General features: G+C 36.8%; 1 protein-coding gene and 1 pseudogene across 6 annotated transcripts in view; both read right to left on the reverse strand.

Moving 5' to 3' along the window:
- The window catches only part of IDO2 (indoleamine 2,3-dioxygenase 2), a 137402-nt gene that overhangs the window by 110634 nt on the left and 10037 nt on the right, over nucleotides 1-16731 (reverse strand). The window lies entirely within an intron of this gene.
- LOC140520802 (cyclin-J pseudogene) lies at nucleotides 10387-14940 on the reverse strand (annotated as a pseudogene).

The raw sequence follows: 16731 nt of genomic DNA on the forward strand, positions 1-16731 counted from the left end.
ACCTCAGTGGAAAGCCCCAGGAGCAAGAAAAAACCACTTAACTCCCTGATTGAGGAAACACAAAGTGTAGACAGAAGAATATTCAGCACCCTCATAGGGAAAACTTCAGGTAGTACAGAAATTAAACAGTAATTAAATGAAACAGTAATCAAGGGAGTTCTAAGGGGGTAAGAGTTTGCCCAGTACCCTGTTCATGGAAGCTCTCAATGAATACAAAGATTATCCAGTATGCTGATGAAGGAAGCCCCCCAGGAAACAGAATGTTCCGAACAAAGAAACTCCAAAAGGGATAAAAGACGCTGAAGTACTCTGATTAAGGAACCCAAAGTGGGGACAATGGCAATCTAACACTCCAATCCTAGATAAACAACCATAAAGAATTGAATAGGGACATTGAAACCTGCTAGAATTCTGAGTTCAAAGAGACCAAGTACAAACTAGCAGAAGAAACCCAAAAAGTGAGGTAATGACCAGAAAGATCCTGACCACTGTTGACCTTAAAACTTAGTTAGAGAGAAAAAGCAACAGGCTAATGCATACATTTTATAATTTAATTAATTAATTATTCAATTCCCTATTAAAGACAACGGTAACATAATGCATTATGGAGCCAGAAATGTTCTGGCTGCCCAGTGCAGAAATCTTCTGGCTTATATACATTTTGCCATGAGAAAGGAACTCTCTTAGTTGAACAAATCATAAATTCAGCAAGACAGGACAATTAACAAAGCAATGTCAGTCAAATGTTGAGATTCCAAGCTGGGTAAACATATGTCTTGGTGACGAGGAAGGAAATCCCACCACTAGTGAGTGGCAGGCTTCCTGCCCTAAACAGATAACTGACACAGGAAGGGGCAAACAATGTTCAATAGAAATTATGACCTAAGATGTCTATATTTTCTTTACCATTAATATGCCATAACATAGTATGTGTCTATAGATAATAAAATACAAAGGGAAGTCCCATTATTCAAGATATGTCATAGGTTAAAGGTCTCCAAGGAATGCAGAGTCAGCTTTGGCTGGCTTTTGCTGACATAGGAAGAGGCATTCTCTGAGTTTACTTCAGAGAGAACAAAGAGATTATTCCAAAATTTTATATTAAACATTATCACCACTTATCCCAAGAATGTGGGAAGGGAAAAGTTAGGCACTGGCATTAAGGCTAACAAATTAATAAACACAAGAAAATACCAGTGATAAAGAAATAGTATATAGCCAGGTATGCTCAAATACAAATAAAAAAGAGAAATCATTTTCAGTGACATGCAAATAAATACCCAAAGAAAGTCACAAAATTAATACAAGCTCTATTAGAAAATTTTTTTCAAAAAGCATCTGAATGAAATGAGAGCTATAGAGGAACGAATAGAAAATTAAGTGGGAGCTCTAGAAGATATGCTTGGAAGTAGAATTAATAGATTTATGCAGAAGATAAAAACCTTATTTAAGTAAATGACTTCTTAAAATTTAGATTGAATTGGTTGGAGACCAATGACACAATGAGTTAATAAGAAATACTAGAACTGTATTGAAAGAATTAAAAATAGATGTAAATATAAGGTATCTCTAATCAAAAACAATTGAATTGGGGAGAGGGGGAGATTATCTAATAATCATTAGACTACCTGAAAACTGATCACAGAAAAGCCTAGATACCATATTTAAAGAAATCATGAACAAAAATTACCTAAACCTAGGAAAACCAGAGGGCAAAATGGGAATCCACTGCTCACGTCTTTAAAGTAACTCCAAAATGAAAATTACCAGGAATGTTATAACCAAAGTCCAGAACTTTTAGGTCAAAGCAAGGATATGGCAAGGAGTCAGAAAGAAAGGGTCAAATATTAAATAACCAAAATCAGAATCATACAATACACGGTAGCTACTTCTCCAACGAAGTGGAAAGCTTGGAATACAAAATTCCAGAAGATAAAATATGCAAGTTTAAAATCAATATTGGCAAATATGATTATAATCTTTCATGGGGAGGGAGAGAAGGTAGTGAATGGACTTTAAAGTAAATAGAAGACTTTCAAGTATTCCTGGTGAAGAGTTAAGAACTACGTAGATACTTTTAAGTATAAATATAGAAGTCAAGAGAGTCATAGAAAGGTAAACAGATTGGAGAAATTAAAAGGGACTCTACAATGATTAGATGTGTATATTCTGATATGGGAAATGAAACGAATGTCACTTCAGAGCCCTAATGTCTTCAAGAGTCAAAGAAGGAGTAAGAGAGAGCAAAGAAGTGACTTTATCACATTTTGATAATAATGGAAAAATTAGTGGAAAAAATGAAAGAAAAAGCAATATATGAAGGAAGAAAAAGAGAGGAAGGGGTTAGAACTCATGAGATTTTAAAAATAAGGGTGCTTAAGAAGAAGACTATAACCATGTATGAAGGGGTACAGGGAGTGGGCTATATGTAAACCTCACTTTTATCTGAACTGGACAAAGGTGGGTTGAAGTCATACAAACTTCAGCACAGAGATTTTATTGAAACAACTTCTTACAGCAGAATTTGGTGAAATAAATGTTTCATATTCCACAGGGAAGCAGGCAGGGGAAGAGGGAAGAATGGAGAAAGGGATTAAGAGTAGGGAAGGTGAAAGTAGAAAGGATTAGTCATAAACAAAACAAAAACCATATTTAGCAGGCAGAAAGGGAATAAAGCAGAAAATTAGGGAACATAAGGGGAAAACATTAAAGGATAGGATAGAGAGAAATACAAAATTCAAAACTGCACCTATTAAAAATGAATGGTATTAACTCCCCCAACCCCAACTTCCTGTGATCTAATTCTCCATCCTATTTCAGTCTTATACAAAGATGATTATAACCTTGATCTTAAATCAACCATAAATGCACTACAGACACATTCAAGAATATCCAAATCCCCTTATCTAATCATAACTTAGTGACTTTCTGCCTTCCCTTACCAAATCTTACTCCTAACCTTCAATGTGACCTCCAATCCCTTCACCCCTCAGTCCTCTCCAAGGCTAACTCCCTTTCAACAGTCACCCTCTCTTCTTTTCCCCATCTTGATCCTCTGGTGAACCAGTTCAACTCTACACTGTCTATTTCTCTTGAGTTTATACCCCCCTTATTATATAGCAAACTGCACCCTACCAAGCCTCAGCCTTGGATCATTCCTACCACCTGCTGCTTTCGCTCCTGTATGTATGCTACTGAATGCAGGCACAGAAAATCATGCTACCATTCTGACTGGATCTACCACAAGTCTATGTTACACAACCTCAACTACATCCTCATTGCTACTAGACAATTCAACAATACCTCCCTTAAGTTACTACTCCACTATCCACAGTAGTTCTTCTAAACCTTTTCCTTACTCACCAGACCTCACACTCTGTTGATAATATTGCCTCCCATTTTACAGGGAAAAAATGAGGCCATTCATTATGAACTCTCTCTTCCCCCCTCTTTTTCACCTCATTGTCCCTATGCCTTCTCCCACTATTTCCTCCTTTGCTCTTGTCTCACATGAAGAGGTGGCCTTACCTCTGACCCCTCCTTAATCCTCTCTCCCTGCACAATCTCAATCCATCCTGTCTCCTCCAATAGATTACCCCTTCTATCATTCCCATTTTATCATTTATCTTCAAAGTCTCTTTGTCTAATGATTCCTTCCTTACTGCCCACATATATTCCTGAGTCTCTCCTCTCATCAAAAAACTCACTTGATCCTTTCATCCCCATTAATTATCATCCTATATCTCATCTTCCCTTTGGAGCTAAACTCCTTTAACAGACTTTCTGCAATAGATGCCTCCACTTTCTCTTTTCAACTTCTTACAATCTGGTTTCTAATCTTATTATTCCACCAACTCTACTTTCTCCAAAGTTGACAATGATCTATTGATTACCAAATTCAGTGGCCTTTTCTCAGTCCTCATTCCTCATTCTTTTTGACTTCTCCATAGCCTTTGACACTTCTTATCATTCTCTTCCCCTTCAAACTCTATTCTCTCTAGCTTTTTGGTGCTTTACTCTGTGTGTGTGTCTCTCTCTCTGTCTCTCTCTCTCTGTCTCTGTCTCTCTCTCTCTGCCCTTCCCTCTCCCCCCCCCACCTCATTCTCCTCTTACATCAGACTATTTTTCTGTCTTCTTTACTAGATCCTTATTAAAATTACCCCCTCTAATTCCAGGTGTCCTACAGGGTTCTATCCTGGGTTCTTTACTCCTCTTCTACTGTATTACTTTATCTAATGATCTCATTAGCTCCCATGAATTTATTTATCACCTCAATGCTCATGATTCTTAAATCTACATATCCAGCCCTAACAACAGTGCTGACTTTCAGTCTAACATCTCTAACTGTCCTTTAGACATCTCCATTTGTCTAACAATCATCTTAAACTCTCCAAACCATATCCAAACCTGGATTCATCATCTTTTCCCCTAAACTCTACCTTGCTCCTAACTTCTTTTTTATTGTAGAGAGCAACACCATCCTTTCAGACTCAGATTTACAATCAAGATGTCAGTCCTTGGCTCCTCACTGTCTCTCATCCCTCATATCCAGTCTATTGCCAAGGTCTGTCAATTTCACCTTTTGCAACATCCCTCAAAAATACTGACTACTATAATAGTGCTGGTGTATCTGCCTGCCTCAAGTTTCTCCCCACTCCAATATAACCTCCATTCAGCCAACAAAGGGATTTTTCTAAAGCACAGGTCCAAACATATCACCCCTTCCTGTTCGATAAGCTCCACCATCTTCCTATTATTGCCTTCAAGACTAACTATAAAATCCTCTAATGTTCAAAGCCCATCCAAATCTAGTCCCCCTTCTACTTTTTCAATCTTCTTCTATTCATGTAATCTTCAATCCCATAATATTGATCTCTTTATTGTTTCACAAACAAAATATGCTATCTTCTAGCTCCTGGCTTTTTTACAGCTTATTATGCATGCCTGATATACTCTCCCTCTTTATTTCTGCCTACTGATCTCTCTAGCTCCCTTTAAGTACCAATTGAAATTCCATCTTCTACAGGAAGCCATCCCCAACCCCTTTTAATCCAATTGCCTTCTTCCTTTTAATTATTTCCAATTTATCCTGTACATAGCTGGCTTGTACATATTTAATGTCTCTCCCATTAGATTGTGAGCTCCTTGAGGGCAAGGACTGTCTTTTGTTTCTTTATATACCTTGTGCTTAGCCCAGTGCCTGGCACAAAGTAGGTACTTAATAAAGGTTTATTGAATTACTCAATGATTACTTAAAGGCATCATAGATAATGAAATGATGTTTATAATATAGCAAGTTATATAATATATTGGCATAGTATGTAAATATAGATATATTATCACAAACTAAAAGGTAAACAATGTATTTAAAGGAAGAAATATACAATCAAATGACAATAGATTTAGGATTTAAAAGCACTCCTCTCAGATCAAGTAAGTCTAAGCATAAGATAAAAAAGAAAGAAGTCATTCTATATAGAACTTCAGGAAATTTAGATATGATAGATCTCTGGTAATTACTGAATCAGTGCAGTAAAGAGTGCACATATTTCTCAGCTGTACCTGGCACCTTTGTGAAAATTGACTTCATTAACAAATGTGGAAATGCAGATATGTAATACACATTCTTTATTGACCACAAGCAATAAAAATAATATTTAATAAAGGGCCTTTTAATGGATCAAACAACAAATCACAGAAACAACAGAAAATTTCATCAATGAAACAATATACCAATGCACCAAGGTACCTGCCTGTAGGGAATAATTTATAACTCTTACTACTTTCATCAGCAACAAAAAAGGGAATCAATAGATCAATGATCTAAGCATGTAACTAAAAAATAATACTGGCAAGCTAGTAAATTGAAAAAATATATACATTATGGGGAAAGAAAATCACAATAAATGAAGAAGTAAATGAAATTATTTGAAATTATTTTACACAATTATATGCCAACAAAATTTCCAATTTAATGAATTATATATCTACAAAATATAAAATAAATATTAATGGAATAGAGAGTTTAAATATCCCAATATAAAAAAAGAATTTGAATAAGTCATAAATGAATTCTTAAAGAAAAAAATCCAAGCCATTTGGATTTAAAATTATATCAAACATTCAAAGAGTAATTAATGACAGCATTATGCAGTTTGCAAAAATAGAAGGGATTTATTCTTTCTTTCTAAGATAAAAATATGCCCATGATACCTAAACCACGGAGAGACAAATCAGAGAAAGAAAATTCTAGATTATATTTCCTAATTAATACTGACAAAATTTCATAAAATATTGATCTAGAGACTAGAACAGCACATTTAAAAGATTCTACATTATGATCAGAAAGGATTTATACTAGTAGCTCAAAGATGACTTTATATTAAGACAACTATAAACTGATAGATCATATTAATAAGATCAACAAGCAAAATCATAAGCTTATATCTGTAGACACAGAAATGTTTTGGATAAAATGCAACCATTTCTATTAAAAATCCTAACAAGTATAGAGATCTATTGACCTTTCCTTAACAATATTATATATAATATAAATAAATGAGAATCAAAGCCAATTTTTTATCTGTTGTTTCTCTTTTTTTTGTTGAGGAAAATGTTTAGAGTTATAAATTTTCTCATAAGGACTGTGTGACTGCATCACTAAAGTTTTGGTACATTGCTTTTCCAGTAAGATTAGAGGTAAGGCAAGGATGTCCATTATTATAATTGTTACTTAACTTTGTGTAAAAAAAAAAAACTATTTCAATAAGACAATATAAAGAAATCAAAGAAATAAGCAGCAAATAAAGTCATTCTTATACATATAATATGATAGTTTATCTAGACAACCATATAATCAACTAAATTAATTTTTAGAATGAATAATTTCATCATACTAGGATATAAAATAAGCCCCCACAAATTATGAGGCACTCAGAAGATTAGGAGAAGGGGCTCCTCCAGCAAAACAAAGTCCAGGGTGAAAAGAAGCAGAACACATTTGTTCCACAAAGCTGTATCCAGAATTGCTGGGTCTGCTCTCCTGAGAAAGCCCCAGAGTGATCAGAAAGCCTCGATGTGGGGACATGGAAGCCCCAGGGAGTGGAGGCTGGAAGAGATCAGTACAGTACCACAGTAATCAGCCCTGTAAATCAAAGGCCCAGGGGCTTTAAGACCCCTAATATTTGGTTTTGTGATACTAGAGAGGGCCGTGAAGAATCAACACTTGAACTTGAAATCCAAGATCCATAGGTGTCTAATCCAAGGAGGTCAAGGTCAACACAAGGAACCAGGAGAACCAGGACAAGACCAAGCAGAGTCAATCATCTCATCCAAAAGCACAGGGAGTGGAAGAGTTTGTCCAGGCATAAATTCCAATTTAGGAACCAAAATAGGAGAGATGAGTAAATACTCTTCTAATATGAAAAATTACTTTCATAACAACCATGAGTTCATTACTCTTCAATCAGAACTTATGACTTTCTGGACCTCAATATAATGCCTCAGCCAGTATTTGCCTGGAACTTGTCTCCATGGTACTCATCCTGAAGCATCTATCTTACTTATAACCTTCTCATCCTGGAATATCCCTCTTGGCATGCCATTGGTGGGTTTTTCATGGTGCTTTAATTTTGGAGGGGGGTATCAAACTGGTTTTCATTTCTCTTCAGGCTGTGTTTCTGACTTTCTGATATTCCTTATTTCCCATTCATCATCCCTTTCCACTCTTTTTTATGTTGTCTTCCCCCATTAGAATGTAAGTTCCTCGAAGAAAGGACTGTCTTTGTGGTTATATTTTATTCCAGCAGGTACATAGAAAGTCCTTAATAAATGCTTGTTCCCTGCCTACCAGCAAGCAGATACTCAAAGGGGGAAAAATGAGTTTTTCACAGGGATTACATTAATACTTAGAAAAATGAGGATAGAATTTTCTCTTTTTTAATGATAATAAAAGCTCTGGAGGAAAGAATTAGAAAAAGACAAAAGAGAAAGTGGTAAGCCTTACCAAAGAAATAAAATCTCTGCCAACTAGAATAAACTAAACAGAAATCAATGATTCCATGAGAAAGTAGGAAATATTACAAGAAAGTAAAATCACTGAAAAAAAAGACAAATCTATGATATTTGATATATAAAACAGCTGGTATAAAGAACAGATCAAGGAGGCATAATTTAAGAATCATAGGACTCTGAATTTTTTTAAACCAAAATAAATAATTTCGAGAAATCGTAATGAAAATTCCTCAGAACTATTAGCGCTAGAGGGCAAAGTAAAGCTAGAGAGAATTCATTGGTCACTTTCTGAAAGGAAATCAAACATATTAGAACCAGGAATTCGAGAGCCAAAATATGGAGCTCTCATCTCAAAGCAAAAATACTGTAAGCTCCCAGAAGGAAGCAGTATATAACAAGGAGCTCTGTTCAGGATCATAGAAGACCTGGCATCTTCTACTGAAAAGAAAGAAGAGAGTGAAATAATATATTTTTAAATGAGTTTTACAATCATGAATAATTTTCCTTACAAAGTTTAGTATAATGTTACAGAAGGGGAAATGGATCTTTAATTGAATAAAGGATTTTCAAACATTATTGACAGATCACTGAGGAGAAATTTTGAAATATAAAAACAAGAGGCACAGACAACATAAAAAGTAAATTCATTTGAGCAATTTGAAAGAGCTGTATAATGGTGTGGTGCTAGTATTCTAATGGGGAGAAGAAAGAAGAGTCTCTTTAGGATTTCAATGTCCTCAAAGGATATTAAAAGATAAGAAAAACAAAAGTCTTGGGTTTAATTTTTCTGTTCTTATGGTTTTAAGAAGGGAAATAAAAGGGAAGATTAAGGAGGAAGGAGAGTGGCAAATTTGCTATTTCTTTGAAATGGGGTTTATGGGAAGAATATACAATAGTGTACGAAGGGGTAGAAGGAGTGAACAACAAATGAACCTTACTCTTATGTGAAACCAAAAAAAAGATGAACTTCACTCTTATCTGAAAAACATACACACAAATAGTCTGGTGTAGAAATACATCAAACTCAACAAGGCAATAAAAGGTATAGGACAGGGGAGTAAGGCTAGGGTGTTACAGCAGATAGATGCAACTGGATACAAGTAAAACAAATTTCCTGATTATTTTTTTTTGTACTCAAAACTAGTTTTGTTTTAAAATTCCAAGTGCATAGCACTTATCTAGATTCCGTTGTTGTGGACTATTGCGTTATAAGCACTATTTGGAATTAATGCCACAACACATATATTTTGGTTTGCAGTCTGACCTTTGGTAGTGTATTCACTGGACTTTGGTAAAGCCCTCTTATATAAAATTAATCTTTTCATAGTACATGTTTTTGATGGTGTTGTACTCAGACAAATTCAGACCAGGCAATAAGTTAAAACAGAAAACAAAACCACAGACAGCAATAATGAATTGCTTTTAGACTGAAACCTGAAGCTTTAAAATAGCCAAATAAAAAGGGGTATGCAGCAATAATAACCAATTACTTAATCCCCTCCCTAAAATCAATCCACTGTTAATTGGCTGTTTGAACACAGACTGAAAATTATTGTTCTTTAAAAAAGTACTCTTTTGTAACAAGTATGACATTTAAACCAACAAAAGCATTTGACGAGACATTAAGTTACCATAGGCACTAGCTGTTGTTTCAAGTTGGGATCTCAATCCCAAAACTTTATATTCATCACATATCAAGGTAGTTAACATACTGAAAACTTGACTCAAGGTTGCAGTACTGTGAAATGTGAATATAACAGAAAGTTTCCTTTTGCATCAATTCCCCAAAGTAATTCAAGTTTTCTCAAGGCAAGAAACTTACACGTAAGGAAATACAGATAAGCAATGTTGTGGGGGAAAGCTGTTTTAAAGTGGCACTTTAAGAAAGCAAGACTTCCATATTGACTGTTTTAAAAGCCTTACCTTGGAGTTAACTGCTACCAAACTTAAGTACTGTTGGATGACTGAAGCACGTTAAGCACAATTTATTCTTTTAAGAAAAAAAGGAAATTGTCTCATAAACACTGTAATTCACATATGTGGAACTACATCAAGTATTTAAGTTTTCCTGGGAAAGTTTCCCTTCCTATGCTGAGTCCCTTCTCTATCAAGAGTGATATCACAACTGCTTTGACTCCTGCTGCATACCCATATCTTGGAAATCATGTTGACATTTGCATATAAGATGGCACTCAAATATCAGCCATGTGAATTCCTTTCTATTGAAGTGCTACTTCCAGGAAGACTCCCTTCACCACACCCTCTCCTCCCACAAAGAACAAAATATGTAGCTATCCACATAGTTATGGTAATATATTTATTTCCCCCTTTTAACTTATTACTTTCCCCACCCCCAACACTCCTCATCCCCAATTGCTCTTGTGGTCACGATTACACTGATTTAAAAAGGCAGTGGAATTTCAGAGAATAAGTCAGTTTGGGTACTGTGCAAACTAGCTACCATTAAAGCAATTTTGTATAAGCTCCTTTATTTGTTGGACCCAAAAGTTACTTATAAATCCCTGACTCTTGTGAAACAAATGCCATCCTGGCACAACCTTAGAACCTTTCCTTACAAATACTTTTTTTTTTAGGCTCTGCATTTTATAACTGTGCTACCTTTTAAAAAAACAAAAGAAAATTGACCTATCAAAATGGGGATAAGTCACGGATTGCGGTAAGAAATACAAAACCTACACATAGACATAAAATGAACCACAGGTACAACTACTTTGTAACCACTTCGGACCTGTGCTAAGATCTTATATTCTCATTTGAAAGCACATGGCAGTATTTTGGCCTAATTACAATTCATAAACATTTCTAAATTCCCCTCAAAAGCATGCTGCATTACATTAAGTGTTTCCAAGTAGTGCAAATTCCCTGAGTTTGTGTTTTCACCTACATTTCAGACAAATATGTATGTATATGAAAAACCATGATTTTGTAAACTGAGATAACTTTTGCCCTTAATCCATATATCCAAATAAATATACTGTTTGTAAAAGGTAGTTATGTACAATAATTTCTACTAGTCAATTTAGTATTATTCTACAGTACAGACTGATACTGCAGCACAGCACTCAATGAATTTGAATGTAGTCAAAGTTAATCTATAAATCAAGTATATTATTCAAAAACATCAGAACATACAAAAATGACCTCTTCAAAAAGTAATCCTGCAAATTTCCTTCATACAAAAACTGTTTGGCAAGTCCACAGAAAAGTGGTTTTCCTTGAGATAAATGTCAGCATAAACTTTATCATAAGACAAACCCCATTACAATGAAGTAGGAACTGTTCAAATTATTTTTCTTTCTTTTTGGTATTGAATAATGCTTGAAATAATTGGACCTTTGCCTCAGGTTTGGACATTTTTGCTATACAGAGATTCTTGTAGAAATAACATGCAACAGATTTGAAATGTACATAATTATTAGTTCAGTTTTCCCATGTGTACATGATGCAATGAAAACGATATTTTAAATTCAATTTTAGTGGGTTCAGTGTTTGAAATCTTGTTAGCATTCAAACTCTGCTTTCCCTCTGAATAGAGCTCTTTCTTTTTAATCTATGTTCTTGCAAGTTATGTGAGAGCATAGTTTGGATCAATGCTTACTTTGACAAATCATCACCTCTCAGAACAAGGAGTGATGCAAGGATAATGCTCATTTATTTGATAACTCCTGTTGTAAGAAACACTAAGACATGGCTTAACCTCTACTGGTATTGCCAGTGACATACCAACAGCAGTCTGCATGTGCCCAAGGCCCTGAACACTGGTTGGTAAGCCAGTTGGACAAGTCTGTAATGGGTAGGCTGAGGTGTGAGTGCTGTGGACAGTTTTGTTGCTCTGACACTAGATGACGATACTGCAGGGAGGTCTGATGTTCTTGATGGAGATAATGAGGCTACTGAATGTGGACTGTTTGTGTAGTTTGGATGTAGGATGAAACACATTCAGCTGACCTTGCTGTGGGCCAGGTTGTCCTTTTTGCTTGTTTGCTTCTTTTACACCATTATCATGGGCAATCAATAATCCTTAAATGCACTGCACCAGGAAATCCCAAGAGTATGCAGTCAGGCAATGTAGTCTAGTAGGCCATGTTGGGGAGAGATGAAGAATAATTCTCCATGAAGTCACACAAGCAGTGGCTACTAGAGAAGGTGCATAATTTAGAAAGGCATAATCTTGTAGTGACACTTCCAAAAAATAATCAGCATACTTCGCCACATATAACATGGTTTTTTTCCAGACAAACCATTGGCCAGCCATTGTGCAGGTCTGTTCCATGGACTGCTTCAGAAAGATAATACTCAATAAAGTGAGCAACTGTTGGAAGGCAGAGGTTCCACCAAAATGTTTCTAACAGCAATAGTTCCATGTGTGGTAAATTTTGTTTTGTTAATACTAGATTCATATTAGTCATACAGCCAAGGCTGTTCAGTTGCTCAGTTTGGGCACACTATCTTTCTTTTCCTCAAATTTACTTGCTAGAAGCAAACAGGAAAGCTACTAAATGTAGCTGCTGGATGGAAATGTCATAACGATCCATAAAGAGGTCAAGCAAATAGACAACAAGATGCCATGCTGCAGGGCAAAGAGTTAATGTATTGCTAACAAGAGCAATCAGGTCTGCAAAATACTACCTGGTTACTTGAGGAGACTGGCTTTTATAGGTGGGTAATTTCAGCACCTTGTATCTGAGAGCTTGATGGATATCAGCAGCCAGCTGTCCTTTCCACCACTGCCCCTCCAGCTCCATGGGATGGGATGGGAAACTTAGCCAGGTCCAACAGCTTCAGTCTGCAGGGTACCTGATTCAGGGCCAGGTGCCAGGATGCTGATACCTTCCCTGCCCTCATGGGGCTTACACCCTATCAGATTGGGCACCCCCAGAGCACACAGATTCTTGGTCCTCCACTACCTGCGGGTCATCAATTGGGTGCCCAGGAGCCAAAGTCCAGAGCAAAACCGCACCTGCCCTCACTGGGCTTCCATCCACCAGGGAACCCGCGCTGGCTCATCTATGCAAGATGTGTGGCGTGCTCCCTCACTCCCTGCCCCACCACACTGCTCTCCCAGAGGGCCTGGACTGACAGATGGACGTATCCTAGCAGGCAGGCAGGAGCTGGGCATAGCTCCTGGTCTGGAGCTGGCAAGCTGAGCCAGACAAAGGGCCAAATTTCCTGATTCTAAAGAGAGGCTAAAAAGGGAGAAAGATAAGAATCAGAATCTAAGGGGAAGATGTCTTAGATTGCCTCCTAGACAATTAGAAAATGACTGAAGAAGTGAGTGTAATTAAATATTACTATGGTATTAGGAAAGATGAAATAAATGATTTCAGAGAACTCTGAGTATGAACTACTCAACGAAGAAAACAGGAGCAGGAAAACCATTTATATAAGAACAAGAGCATTATCTCTACAATTTTAAACAGATTTTTGACCCAAGTAATGACTAATCATATCTGCATACTGAAGCATTTTATCTTTCTTCAGACAGAAGTGATGGACAATATCAATAACAAAATGAACAGAAATCATATGATTATCTCAATAGATGCAGAAACAACTTTTGACAAAATACAGTGCGCATTCCTACTAAAAAACACTATAGAGCACAAGAATAAATGGAGTTTTCCTTAAAATGATAAGTAGCCTCTATCTAAAACAATCAGCAAGCATTATATGTAATGGGGATAAGCCAGAAACATTTCAAATAAGATTGGATGTGAAACAAGGATCACAAATATTATTCAATATTGTAGTAGAAATATTAGCTTTAGCGATAGGATAATAAAAAGATATAAAAGGAATTGGAATAGGAAATGAAGAAGCAAAGCAATTACTCTTCGCAAATGATATGATAGTGTGCTTAGAGAATCCTAGAGAAGCAACCAAAAACTGCCTGAAATAATTAACAACTTTCACAAAGTTGCAGAATATAAAATAAATCTACATTAAATCACTAGCATTTCTATATTCTATAACAAAACCCAATAGCAAGAGATAGAAAAATTCCATTTAAAGTAATTATACACAGATTAAAATATTTGGAAGTCTACCTGCCAATACAAACCCAGGAACTATATGCACAAAATTATAAAACACTTTTCACATAAATAAAGTCAGATCTAAATAAGTAAGAAAATATTAGCTGTTCATGAGTAGGCCCAATTACTATAACAAAAATGAAAATTCTACCTAAATTAATTTATTTATTCAGTGCCATACCAATCAAACAACCAAAAATATTTAATAGAGCTAGAAAAACAATAACAAAATTCATCTGGAAGAATAAAAGTTCCAGAATATCAAGGGAATTAATGAAAAGAAATGCAAGGGAAGGTAGCCTAGTTGTACCAGATCTAAAACTGTATTATAGAGCAGTAATCATCAAAACTACTTGATATTGGCTAAGAAATAGAGTGATGGATAAGTAGAATAAGTTAGGTACACAAGACACAGTAGTCAATGATTATAGTAATCTACTGCTTGATAAACCCAAAGACTCCAGCTTCTGGAATAAGAACTTACTATTTGACAAAAACTTCTGGGAAACTGGAAAAGAGTATGGCAGATTTGGGAGGAAGCATGAGGATGCCAAGAGAAGAGGAAGGACATCAAGATCCTATACTACTAGAAGTGTGAATTTTCTTATCCACATGTATTCATTAACATGTATTTCTCACACTCAGCCTCATACTCTCCACTAAAACTATGTATTTATAAGAAAGTATATCCAACACTTGTAGGGGGAATGTTTTATGGCTACTATATTTACCATGCCATCTTAGTAAATACATTTGTTTTAAGCTAAAAAATGTGGGGGCCTATTGTAGCTTTTTTTTAAAATTTACAAAAGAAAACAGAAGGAAATTCAGTAATAGGCAGTTAGAGATGTGAATCTGGAGGTTAAGAGACAGATTAGGGCTGGATAAGTAAAAATAATAATCACCAGCATAGGGATAATAATTCAATTTAAAGGAGCTGATGAAATCACCAAGTGAAATAGTTTCAAGGAAGAAGAGGAGAATCTAGGACAGGGGTGGGGAAGCTGAGGACTTAAAAGGCCACATGCGGCCTTCTAAATTCTTAAGTGAGGCCTTTTGACTGAATCCAAATAAATTCTTTGTTCTGCAAAATTTGGATTTGGAATTTGGCCCCACTTAAGAATTTAGAAGGCCAACGGATGGCCTTGAGGTTACTTTAGGACAAAGCCTTAGGAGCACCAATCTACAATTAGTGAGCATGATGTGAATAAAACCCAGCAAAGAGCCTGAGGAGTTTGAAAGGTAGGAGAGAGTGGTGTCATAAAAACCTAGAGAGAAGAGTATCAAGGAGAAGAGGGTGATTAACAGTGTCAAAGTCTGCTGAGAGATCAAGAGGAGAAAAGGCCACTAGATTTGGCAATTAAGAAATCACTGGTAACTTAGGAAAGAGTAGTTTCAGTTGAATGATGAAGTCTGAAGCTATATTGTAGAAAGTTAAAGAAAAAATGAGAGGAGAGGAAGTAGAGGCAACTATTATAGATGACCAAATGGTTTGACCACAAAGAACAAAAGAAGTATAGGACTGTAGTTAGAAGGGATGGAAGGATCAAGTGAGGGGTTTTTGAGGATAAAGGAGACACAGGTCTGTTTATAGGCAATAGGGAAGCAGACAATAGGCAGGAAGAGACTGAAAATAAGTGAGTGAGTGGGGATTACAGAGGAGGCAATCTGTTGTAGAAGACAGAATGGAATGGGATTACTTGTGCATATGGAATAGGTTTGCCTTGACATGGAGAAGAGCTACTTCTTCTTGTAAGACTTCATGTAAGTGGACTTCTTCATATGAAAAATACTAAAAAGCATCTGAGTGATGAGAGACGAGGAGGTAGAAATAAGAAGGAGTTCTCAGGGAATGGCCTCATTTTTTTCAGTGAAATATAAGGCAAGACTCTCAGTTGAAAGTGTGTGTGTGTGTGTGTGTGTGTGTGTGTGTGTGTGTGTGTATGTACATGCACATGCATGCATGTATAGGAAACTATGGGAAGTTTTGTGAGGACTGAAAAAGTTTGGAAAATCTAATTTGATGATTAGTGAGATAGTGAAGTTAACTGGGGACTAATAAAAGAATTGGGGGGGGGGGGGGTGGAGCCAAGATGGCGGAGTAGAAAGACGCACATACTCTACCTCCAAACCCACTGCCCATAAAATATCTGTAAAAAAAGAACCACCAGCGAATTCTGGAGCAGCAGAAGCCACAGAACAACAGAGTGGAGGAGATTTCTGCTCCAGAGAGCTTGAAAACCTCTCGCAAAAGGTCCCTCACTCCCCAGACCCAGAGCAGAGCCCAACCCTGCCTCCACGGCGCAGCATGGAAAGGTGCGGATCCAAGCAGGCTTCAGGGACAGAATCTCCAGCAGCCACGCGGGTCCCTCACCCACAGGTGACAAGGGTTGGTGAGAGGGTCTCTTCAGCGGGTCGAGAGGGGTGTGGGGTGCCCCCATAACTCAGGCCCCCTCAGGAGGCAGCAGAGGAGGTGGGAGCAGACTAGGGCTCCCCAAGCAGGCAGGAGCCAGGATCCATTGTTGAAGGTCTCTGCATAAATCCCCTGAGGGAACTGAGCCCAAGAGGCGGCCCTGCCCTGACCTGAGCATCTGAACTTAATCTCACACTGACTAGCAGTCCTGCCCCCACCCAAAGCCCTGAGGCTGGGAAGCAGCATTTG

Source organism: Notamacropus eugenii, chromosome 1 (genome assembly GCF_028372415.1).
Source record: "Notamacropus eugenii isolate mMacEug1 chromosome 1, mMacEug1.pri_v2, whole genome shotgun sequence".
Taxonomy (NCBI): Eukaryota; Metazoa; Chordata; class Mammalia; order Diprotodontia; family Macropodidae; genus Notamacropus; species Notamacropus eugenii.